Genomic DNA, 11,095 nt, shown 5'->3' on the forward strand with positions numbered 1-11,095 from the left:
CCTCTTCTTCTTCTTCTTCTTCTTCTTCTTCTTCTTCTTCTGGCATCTGTCCTCAAAGAATTGTCCCTTTCCAGTGCGAGCATAGTCTGATGGCTGCTGTTGATAATAAGGCTGGGATTTCCAAGAAGAGATGAGGGTCATGTAACCCCCCGCCAAAAAAAAAAACTGGTTCTCTTCCTTCACCTCTTATGACTTTACCTCTGGCTAGCCTGTGAGTCCCCAGGATTAGGGAGAAGAGGGAGAAAAATAAAAGAGGCTTCAACTTCCTCCAGGAAACTCAACTGTGGTGACTTGGAAGACAGAGATAATTTAGAAATTTGGAGACTGAATGCTAGCGACATCAAGTCCCAGGGAAATAGAAAGAGGCAGAGGGAGCGCCCAAGAGAGAAAATTGAATTAAATTCAGTCCAACAGACATTTATTAGCACCTACTGTGTGCCAGGCCCAGAGGGAACATTGTGTACAAAAGCACAGGCGACTCCCAGGTTTTTGGCATGAGTGATTGGGCGATGATAGAACCATTCACAGAGCTAGGAGAGGAGGTCCTTGACATACCCAGCTTTTGGTTGGGGGGGGGGCTGTGTAACAATGGTTAGGCAGGAGCAAGAATGAGGAAGGAGAGAAGTCTCAAACCACTGAGTGAGGGCTAGCTGGTTGGAGATGCACTGCTGTCTCTGTTAGTTTCCAGAACATGTGGAAACTTGAGCTTTCTTCAAAGTCCCAGGCCAATCTGGGGATTCTAACCATACTGGGAGTTGAGACGGATATCAGGTTTGGAGGAGGGAATGTGATAAGAGGAGGGCAAGATAGAAAGGAAACCCTAGGACCTGGGATTAAAAAATAGAACTGGAGGTTTGAGGCATGGCTCGGTTGGTAGAGCACTAGCCAATGAGCAAAAACATCAGGTACCAGCTGGGTGCCCATGGCTCACACCTGTAACCCTAGCTACTCAGAAGGTTGAGATCTAAGGATCATGGTTTGAAGACAGCCTGGGGATGAAAGTCTGTTAGACTCTTATCTCCAACAAACTACTCAAAAAAGCTGGAAGTGGTGCTGTGGCTCAAATGGTGGAACACTCACCTTGAACAAAAGAAGCTCAGAGAGAGCACCCTAGCTCAGAGTTCAAGTCCCAGGACCAGAAAAAAAAATATCAGGTACTGAGTTCGAGTCCCTGTCTTGGACCTAAAAAAACTGGAACAGGAAGATGAGAAACTCCCTGAAGACAAGAAAGGTATGGTGGCCTCAGAGTTAGAAGGAGAGTCTAGAGTCTCTTCTACCTCATGAGAGGTATTGAGACTAAAAAGGAGCTTAGAGACCAAATAAGAGCCCTGGGTTTTTAGCACAAAGCCAACAGCAGGGTGGGACCAGGCTGTAACAATGGAGCTGATACTGCAGACCCCTTTCCAGGGGCTTAATGCAATGTAGCACAGATCCCTCCCTCCCCAGCCTCTCTGCTGTTCCCAGAACCCCCTCTTGGTCTAGGGGCCTCTCTCAGTCAGGCACAGGGGCAGAAGAGAATGAAAAGGCTCAGGGTCCCTAGGCTTCTATCCCTGAGGCCCTGGTTTCTAGTCTTCCCAGGAGGCTGCTGAGCCTTCCTCAAGCTCAGGAGCCTGCAGTGGTTGGGGAGCCCCTAGGGACCCTGAGAGTAATTGAAACCAGGGCTAAGACATTAGAAACCATAACGCCAACTCCCTGGCTCCCCCAGGACAGCTCCTGGTTTTCTTCTCACCCCTGGTCCTCCCGACTGTTGACAGCTTGGCTCCCCAAGATCCCCACCAGCTGGGCTGCTGACCCTTCTCCCCAAACTAAAAGGGGCCTCCAACCAGGTGGGACCCCAACTCAGCCCTTAGGGACCTCTTCTCTGTTCTCAGACAACCACCTTGCATACCAGGTTAACCTCCTCATTTTGAAGGGTCCCAAATTCGAGTTTTATTCCCTTCCAGCAGAACTGATCTTGGAGTGGGGCGGGGTGTGTGTGTGTGTGTGTGTGTGTGTGTGTGAAAGTTAGACAATGGGGAGTATTTCTAGACATGGGGCAGAGTGCCCCTCAACTAGCAGGTGCTCAATAAATCTATGGAGAAAGAATAGTTATTAAAGCCTGTGTCCCCCAGAGCAAGGTATTGGCCGGCTGATCTGAACAGTGTTGGGACAAGTCACAACATCAAGGTGGCAGGAAGAGGGTCAAATAAGGAGTTCTGTGGCCTAGGATCCCTTCCATCTTTCACCTTGCGCTGCTGTTTCTTGCCCTTCCCCCCTTCCTTCCTTCCTCTGACTCTGACAGAAAGGACCGGAAGCTGTAGTCATGTCAGCCTGATGGGAAGGCCCTTCCCCTGCACAGCTGCCTGAAGATTCCAGGATTTCCAGATTCCTCAGAAGTCTGATGTGGAAATCTGTCCCCACCTCTGTCTCTATGTCTGTCTCTTTCCCAGGCTTTTCTGTCAAACTGGGGGGAGGAAGGGGGTTGTAATTTACTGGCTTTAGGGCCTCAGGCAAATGACTTCATATCTCAATTACCGCAGGAGTAAAATGGGCCTCAATTACCTCAGCAGTAAAATGGGATGATAATAGGACCTATTTCCTAAGACTGTTGTAAGATTGAGTTAAATAAAATAATCCAGTTAAGTGTTCTTAGCATCAGGCTTGGTAAGACTACCCCCCTTCCCCCCCCTCCCCCTCTTGCTTTATTGTGTCAGTCCTGGGGCTTGAAGTTGGGCCTGGGCACTGTCTCTGGGCTTTGTGGCTCAAGGCTAGCACTTAAGCCACAGCTCCACTTTCAGCTTTTTGGTGGTTAACTGGAGATAAGAGTCCCACAAACTTTTCTACCTTGGCTGGCTTTGCATTGTGACCTCTCAGTTCTCAGCTTCCTGAGTAGCTAGGATTACAGGCCTGAGCCCCAGCACCAGGCTGCAGGCTCTTTCATATGCTAGCTTTTTGTCTTGTTGCCAATCCTTGTGTGTCCCTTCTCTATTATGTCTTTCTCTCCATCTCTCTATGTCATCTCCTCACCCTCAGTATTTAACTGTCTCTCTCTCCATCCTTGATCTGTTGCTCTCTGTGTCTGGCTTTGCAGACCTGCAGCCCCCTAGACAGCCCTCCTTGATTCTTCCCCAGCCCTCTGGCACAGCTGGGGTGGGCTGGGATAGAGGAGTCCAGGGATGTTTTCAATTCAGACATGGAATTCCCAGCAGCAGGATCACGCCTGGGCCTGAGCATGGGTGAATCAGGTGGTGAGGAGAGTGCTTGTGTCTGTGGTCCTTCCTGGCTGGGGAGGAGAGCTGGGGGCTTGGAGGAGGGGGACTTGTCCTGACTGCTTCAGCCGCCCCCACACCCGGGCCCAAGGCCAGATCCCCCATGATTACTGCCTGCCTAGAGGTGAAGTAACCTGCCCAGAGGCCAGGACCAAAAGGGGAACCTCTCTACCTCCAACATAGGATGGCTTACCTGCCCTCAAAATACTTCAGAACCACCTGGAGCTGGTGGCTCAATCTGGAATCCTAGCTACTCAGGTGACTGAGATCTGAGGATTGAGGTCCAAAGCAGCCCAAGCAGGAAAATTCATGAGAACCTTATCACCAATTAACTACCAAAAAAGCCGAAGTAGAGCTGTGGCCCAAGTGGTTGGGCGCTAGCCTTGAGCAAAGAGACTCAGGGGCAATGCCTAGGCCTTGAGTTCAAGTCTCAGGACCAGCACCGGAAAACAAAACAAGACCAAAAAACCCCACAAACCCCCAGAACTCTCACACCTCACCCAATACTCTGTATGGAAGCCTACTGCCTTCATCCACCAGGTTTCTCTTGTCGCCATTTCTTACTGTGGCTGTCCTTTTCAGATTTAATCCATGACTTTGGCAGCTGCTTGTTTGCCCTCCCCAAACTGAAGTTGTCAGGTGACAGAAAAGTCCATGCTCTTCACCTGACCAAAAGAGTTCCTGGCCCCAGGGATGAGGGGTAGGGACAGGGGAGGGGGGAGGAGAGGAGCAGGGAGAGGGAGGAGAGGAGCAGGTAGGAGGAGGAGCAGAAGCAGTCCCGATTTCATTTCTATATCACAATGTCCTGTGAAAGCAGAGAACATGGTACAGAGAAGGTGTTCATGAAATATAGGAGGAGGACCCTAAACAAGAACTGGACAGCTGAGGCTGTAAAAGGCAGGGAAGGTAGATCACCTAAAGACTGCTGCTCAACTTGGTAGCTCAGCAAGGAGGCTTCTCTGGGGGGGCCTGGATTGGTCTCAACTTGCCCCAGACGCCCCCACACCTGGGCTCCAGCCAGACCCTTCACGTCAGCTCTCAGGCAGAGGGCCAGATGGGTGAGCAACTAAGACTCTCCCCTTGTTTTCCTAGTCCCGACACTTCATTGCCTTAAGGTGCCAAGCAGCTTCAAGGAGAGCACTCAGTGAGTACAAACCTAGAGAGGAAGAAACACTGGGAAGGGTCACATAACAGGCAGAAGCTGGGTCAGGAGTCCTGGGGTTCTGGCAGCCAGCCTGGGTCTGTCATGGAGATCCTGTGCCAACACTGTGGCAGGGGCAGGGGCCAGATCCAAAACAGGACTTTATGTGGGGAGAATGCCTAGAAATCCTTGAACATGTGGGCAGCCGGCTGGGGGGGGGGGGAACATCTCATCAGGCAAGGACAGATGTGCCGCTTCCTGTCTTTCCCATCAGATAGAGACAAGTTTTAGAACAAAAGGTTCAGAAAAGCAAGAGCAAGCAAAAGAGAGAGCAAACTTGGGAGAGAAACCAAAAAATAGAAACTTGGGAAGTTGGCTCAGTGGTAGAGCACTTGCCTCGCATGCATGAGGCCCTGGGTTTGATTCCTCAGCACCACATAAACAGAAAAAAGCTGAAGTGGTGCTGTGGATCAAGTGGTAGAGCATTAGCCTTGAGCTGAAGAGCTGAGGGACCGTGGGCAGGCTCAGAATTCAGCCCCCACAAGAAAAAAAGAAGAAACTTGCAGACATGGAGAAAGAGATATGTGAACCAAGGACAAAGAGACAGGGCAATGCAGAAGGAGGGAGAGACATGAAGTTAAGAACAAAAAGAGACTGGAAATCAGTCCGTGGTTCGATCACAAAGCAACAATGGTATGGAGGCAAATAAAGACTGAAACTCAGAGACTGGGAGACAGAAAAAAAAAATAGTTGAGAAGAACAAGAAGAGGAGGAGGAGAAAAAGGCTGGGAGAGAGGAGAGAGGAAAAAACGTAAGATCAAAAGGTAGAAAGAGGTACAAAGGGGGACAAAAACAGTGGGGTGAAGAGATCAAAATGACAGGACTGGAAAAAGCAGTGAAAGAAGTGTCCTGGTCTCCCTAAGGTATTGCCCCCTCCTTTTCTGGTTTCCATAACAACAAGGAGGGCAGCACCAGATCTGCATACACATTTACATCCTTTCTGTCTGCATAATTCAACAGGTTCTGTGCATATTCATGAGGCTGTAAATGAAGGTGACTCTCCTAATCCCTGCTCAAAAACCTGATTCTGGTGCCCCCTGCTGGAAATCCACAGTCATGGCACCAGGCCTGACCTTCCAGTTTCTGACCTGAATCTGCAAGACCCTACTAACAACATTCTCCCCTGCTCCTCAAACACCAACTTGTACTCTCCTACTTCCAGGCCTTTTCCTTCAGTTATGCCCCTCTGCCCACAGAAGGTGCCACCCTCACACCCCACATTCAAGTAGGGGGCTATGGGAGATAGCAAGGAGTGAATACTGCTTACCTTGGCTCCTTGGTAGAGGAGGTCCTTCAGCCATACTCCTGAGGACCCATGACAACGGTCACCCTGAGAGACGCTGGGATGTAGGATGAGTTGAAAGCTTAAAGATCTACTAACAGAGGAACCTAGGATGCTGTGGCCTCTATATGAAAGCTGACAGAGATCCTGGTTCCAGCCAAAATAATCTGAGGAGCTAGGATGGAGCTCAAAGGAGCCTCAGGAGCAGAAGCTGAAGTGGCTCATATGGAGAGGCAGAGAGCACTTAGGACCAAATATAGAACAATGAACAGTACAGAACATGAATGCCCTTGTGAGCAGGGTAGAACTTCGCCAGGGCCTGATCAGGTCAGCATTTTTACCTCCTTGTCTCTCCTTGGATCCCTACAACAGATTCCTCACTTCTGCTCCAGGCCCCCAGTCCACTGTGTAAGGTCCATACCTGGACGGCAAACAGACCTCGCCCAGTACCTACGTTACCTAGGCAACTGGGACACCTGGAAGAAGTCACATCTGCATCCGCTGCGGTCACATCTTAACCTGATGTGGCCACACCTTTCTCCCACCTGACCCCACTTCCCTTTACCTGGACACACCCTTCCCCACCCCCTACCCTATATAAGGCCTAAACCGGGGTCAGACAGCCCTTTTCTTTTGCCAGCCGCGTGAAGTGCCAACCTTGCCTGGTCCCAGCAGGTCTACTGAATAAACCTACCCCTTACCTGAATACCACGTGTGTGGTGCAGTTCTTACTCGGCTACCTCTTTTTAAAAACCTAACACAAATGGTGCCGTGACTCGGATAAAGGCTTAAAGTCAGGATAGCTGCGATTTCTCTTTTTCCTTTTTTTTCTTTTTTTGTTCTTCCCTTTTTGCTCTGAGGAATACCCACAGTTCTGATGGCCTTTTGCGAACCAGTCTGTCTGCGGCAGAATCAGCGCATCGATACCATTGCTGCCTTCGCATCCACGTCCACACCACTTCTCTACTCTGGTGAGTGAAACTACTCTCTACGACTCTCTGTTGCTCACTCTCTGTCCAGACGTGGCGCCACACCAGAGAGCTCCTACAGCCTTTAGTTGAAAGGCCGGTCACCTCTGAAGCTGTGGATGCTTGGTTTTGGGGGCTTGGCCATTTCTCTCTAGAGGGCTCTCAGGGAAGTTGGGATGCCGCTTCTGCCTGGTCAGCTCTCCTTCACTCACCAGACTGACTCTACTCATTTAATGGGGTGCTGCAAATCACACCTGAGCCGTGAAACCCCTTTGAAATGCCTCCTGCACTCCCTGGAAAGCCAGAGAGCCTAATTTTATGCCATTCTCAGAAGTAGACAGTTTTTGCTACTGCAATGGGAAATGATCAGAAGTCTGTTTACTTTCAGGCTCTCTTTGCTCTCTCTGCCATTCATGTCCAACTTTCTACCCTTTTTTCTACAACTTTTTGGCTTGTGCCTTGAAGAGTGCGACGCAGGCTGGGAATTCTTCCTCTAAAAACATAATCTGATGTTCTACCTCACTCCCTCCTCAAAGCCTTCACTGACTCTTCATCACCTTCTAGATAAAGTCCAAGTTCCTTGGCTATGCCCATGGGCCTTCCAGTTTAGCCCTCCACTCACTTCTGAGCTGCCCTCCTCCTCCTCCCTGCCTTGAACTTCATGTGTCAGTGATCATCTCGAAGCTTCTATGCCTTGGCTCATGACTTCTGGTCACTGTGGATGTCCTTTCTATATTTCTCCTAGCTAACTAATTTTCAAGATTTTACAAACACTATATTTTTTGAAGATCTGCCTGTCCGCCAGGCACCAGTGGTTCACATCTGTAATCCTAGCTACTCAGGAAGCCGAGGTCTGAGGATTGTGGTTCAAAATCAGCCCAGGCAGTAAAGTTCATGAGACTTTCAATCTCCAATCAACTACCAAAAAGCCTGAAACAGAGGCTTAGCTCAAGTGGCAGAGCATCAGCCTTGAGCACAAAAGCTCGGGGACAGTACCCAAGCCCTGAGTTCCAGCAAAGGACCTACACAAAAAAGAAAAAAGAAATTTGCCTAAAGGATTTGGTTTCTTCAATATTCAACATCTTGAATCTGTGCACCTCAGTCACACTCATGAGGATGTTATGTGACATTATCTATCTATCTATCTCTGTCCATCATCTATTATCTGCCTATAACGCATAGAGTTGTTGATGCTGAGCCAGTACCTAGCTTTGTCATCTAGCCGATAATTATCTGTTTGTTGAACAACTGAGAAGTCACTGAGCCTATTAAGGGCCAAATTTCAAGTCTGGTTTGCTCTCGGTTAAGGCTTCTAGGAATCTACAGATCATGCGAAGGGAATGGATGGGATATCCCTTTGCATATGCTGCCACCTTGTGGCCAAATACAGCTTAGTCAGGACGCCACACCCAGTGCAATGACCAATGTGGAAGCCTGAGACACCCAAATCAGGCCTGACTCCAGAGCTAGCAGGTGAACCAGTTAAACAGTAGGGAGTGGGAAGCTTGGCCCCAAGGGAGTTCTCAGAGGTTAGCAAAGGTGTTAATGATTTCCAAGGCAGAAAGTTAAGGGCAAAGAAAGGTCTTTCAGAAGAAGAAAAACTCACTACACTTGGGAGTGAGGCATTAGTGTGGTCAGAGGACAGGTTTCAAGGAGACCAGGCCAAAGATGAGCAACAACCAAGCAATAGAGTCCTTTTAGATTATTTGGTGAATAAATTTGGGTTTTAAAGAAGTTATATTTAGAAGGCAAAACACACACACACACACACACACACACACACACACACACACGGCACAGTAAGGGAAAATTTAAAAACAAAAAAAATAGTAGTCTGGCTAGGTACTAGTGGCTCACTCCTGTAATGTTAGCTACACAGGAGGCTGACATATGAGGATCATAGTTCAAAGCCAGCCTGAGCAGGAAACTCCGAGACTCTTATTGCCAATAAACTAGCAAAAAACCACAAGTGGAGCTGTTGCTCAAGTAGAAGACTTCTAGCCTTGAGAACAAAAAAAAACTCAGGGACAGTTGAAGCCCTACGACCAGCACACACACACACACACACACACACACACACACACACACACACACACACACACACACACACACACTGATGGTCTGTGGTTTCAAAAGAAATCAACAGAGTTGATTCTCTAATAAACATTTGAACAAAGACTTAAAGGAGTGGGCGAAACAACCATGAAGATATTTGGGAAAAGCATTTTAAACAAAAGAAAAGCCAGTAGCTTGTTGTGGAGGACAGCTGGGAGGTGGGGGGGGGAGGGGAGGAGTGAAGAAGGGAAACTAACAAGAAGACTGTTGTAAGATAATGAAGGACACACTCCAACCCAGGCTTCAGAAATGGAGGGACACCTGAGAGGTAAATGGCAGAACTTGATGCCTGCTTAGATTTGGTATATAATACTTCCAGAAATACTGTGCTCTGAAGATCCCGTTCCTAAGGTAACATATATGAGGCTACATAAGCTATCTCCAAAGCAGGTTTGAGTATTGGCAATACATTGCATCCTGGATGACTCTTCCTTTGTCCCTGCCTTGTCATCAGTGACTTTTCTTCCAGGCCACCCAGCTACTAACTCTATTGGCCACAAAGAAATCCTATCAACTTCTAAAACTCTCAAACCACTGACTTCTCTCATCAATACTTATGGATTGAATTATGTGTGTGCCCCTACCTACAACCAAAAAAAAAGAGATATATTCAATATCCTAATTCCAGTACTCTAGGATGTTGATTTTATTTAGAAGTAGAGTCTTTACAGAGATAAGTTAAAATGAAGTCATTAGGGTGGACCCTTATCCAATATGTCAGGTTTTCTTGAAGAAAGGAAAATTTGGATAAATACATACAAGAGGAAGATGATGTGAAGAGACACACAAGGGAAATGGCTTGTGATGACAGAAGATTGGAGTGATATATTTATAAGCAAAGATTGCTGGCGAACCACCAGAAACTAAAAGGCAAGGAAGGATTCCCCTACATGCTTTAGAGGGAAAGTGACCGGGTTGACCTCCTGGTTTAGGGCTTCTAGCTACCAGAATTATGAGTCAATAAATTCTGCTGTTCTAAGCTGCTCAGTTTGTAGCACTTTGCGACCACTTTAGGAAATGAATATAGCCACACCATTCCTCTCTTGCTATGGCATTTCATCTCTGTTCACTCCAAACCTCTTCATGAGGACTCCTAGGCCACTCACCCAAGCCCTCCTCTCTTTACTTCCTTTCCAACAGTTTTCATAACTGGGCCCTTCACTATATCTTTTGTGTGGGTGTGGGTGTGTGCGCACACACATGCATGTCAGTACTGGGGCTTGAACTCAAGGCCTTGTGTTCTTTTTTTAAAAAAAAATTTTTTTGGGTCCGGTCGTGGGGCCTGAACTCTGGGCCTGGGCGCTGTCCCTGAGCTCTTCAGCTCAAGGCTAGCACTCTACCAGTTGAGCCACAGCACCACTTCCGGCTTTTTTCTTATGTGGTGTTGAGGAATTGAACCCAGGGCCTTGAGCATGCAAGGCAAGCACATTACCACTGAGCCACCTTCCCAGCCCCGAGGCCTTGTGTTCTTGCTTGGCTCTTTTACCTGAGGCTGGGCACTCTACCACTTAGGCTATACCTCCTCCACTGTCAGCTTTTTGCAAATTAGTTGAGTCTCACACGTTTGGCCACTCAGGTTCATTCCAAACTGAGATCTTCAGATCTTAGCCTCCGAGGAGCTAGTATTATAGGTCTGAGCCACTGGGGCCCAGCTCATCACATGAACTCTCTTAGTAGTGAATTGTTCCTGCCTGTCTTAACTTCACGGTGTGGAAGAATGCATCTGTGCTTTCTCTGTGTCCTCACTTGTCTCGTGGGTGCTGTTGGAGCTCACACCTTCCCACTGATCACACAAGTTCATAGTTACCATTCCACATTTTTAGCCTTGCCTGGTCATCTCCATGTACTCCTAATTCCAACATCTGTCTCACTCTTCCTTTCATCTCGTTTCTTTGCCTCCCCCTCAGCTGGACTGCTGCTTCACAAAGATAGAACTTCCTAGGGTTCTACCTTCCCCTCCATATCTACCTGCATACACATCCATAGTCCTTCCTCTCACAGGGAGCCATCTCTCCTCCAAATTCTTGAAAGAGGTATCCCTACATCCTTATCTTTTGGCCAAGGCAAAATCTGTCCTAAGAAGTCAGAGGCAAAAGCCACATTGTAGTGGATTAAGGAGAAAGTGGGAAGAATCATACTTGAATGTTATACCTTCTTAAAACTTGGGCATTGGGACTGGAAAGGTGGTAGAGCGCTTGCCTTGCATGCCTGAGGCCCTGGGTTCAATTCCTCAGCACCACATAAGCAAAAAGAAAAAAAGCCGGAAGTGGCGCTGTGGCTC

This window comes from Dipodomys ordii, unplaced genomic scaffold, assembly GCF_000151885.1.
Source record: "Dipodomys ordii isolate 6190 unplaced genomic scaffold, Dord_2.0 Scaffold95, whole genome shotgun sequence".
Taxonomy (NCBI): Eukaryota; Metazoa; Chordata; class Mammalia; order Rodentia; family Heteromyidae; genus Dipodomys; species Dipodomys ordii.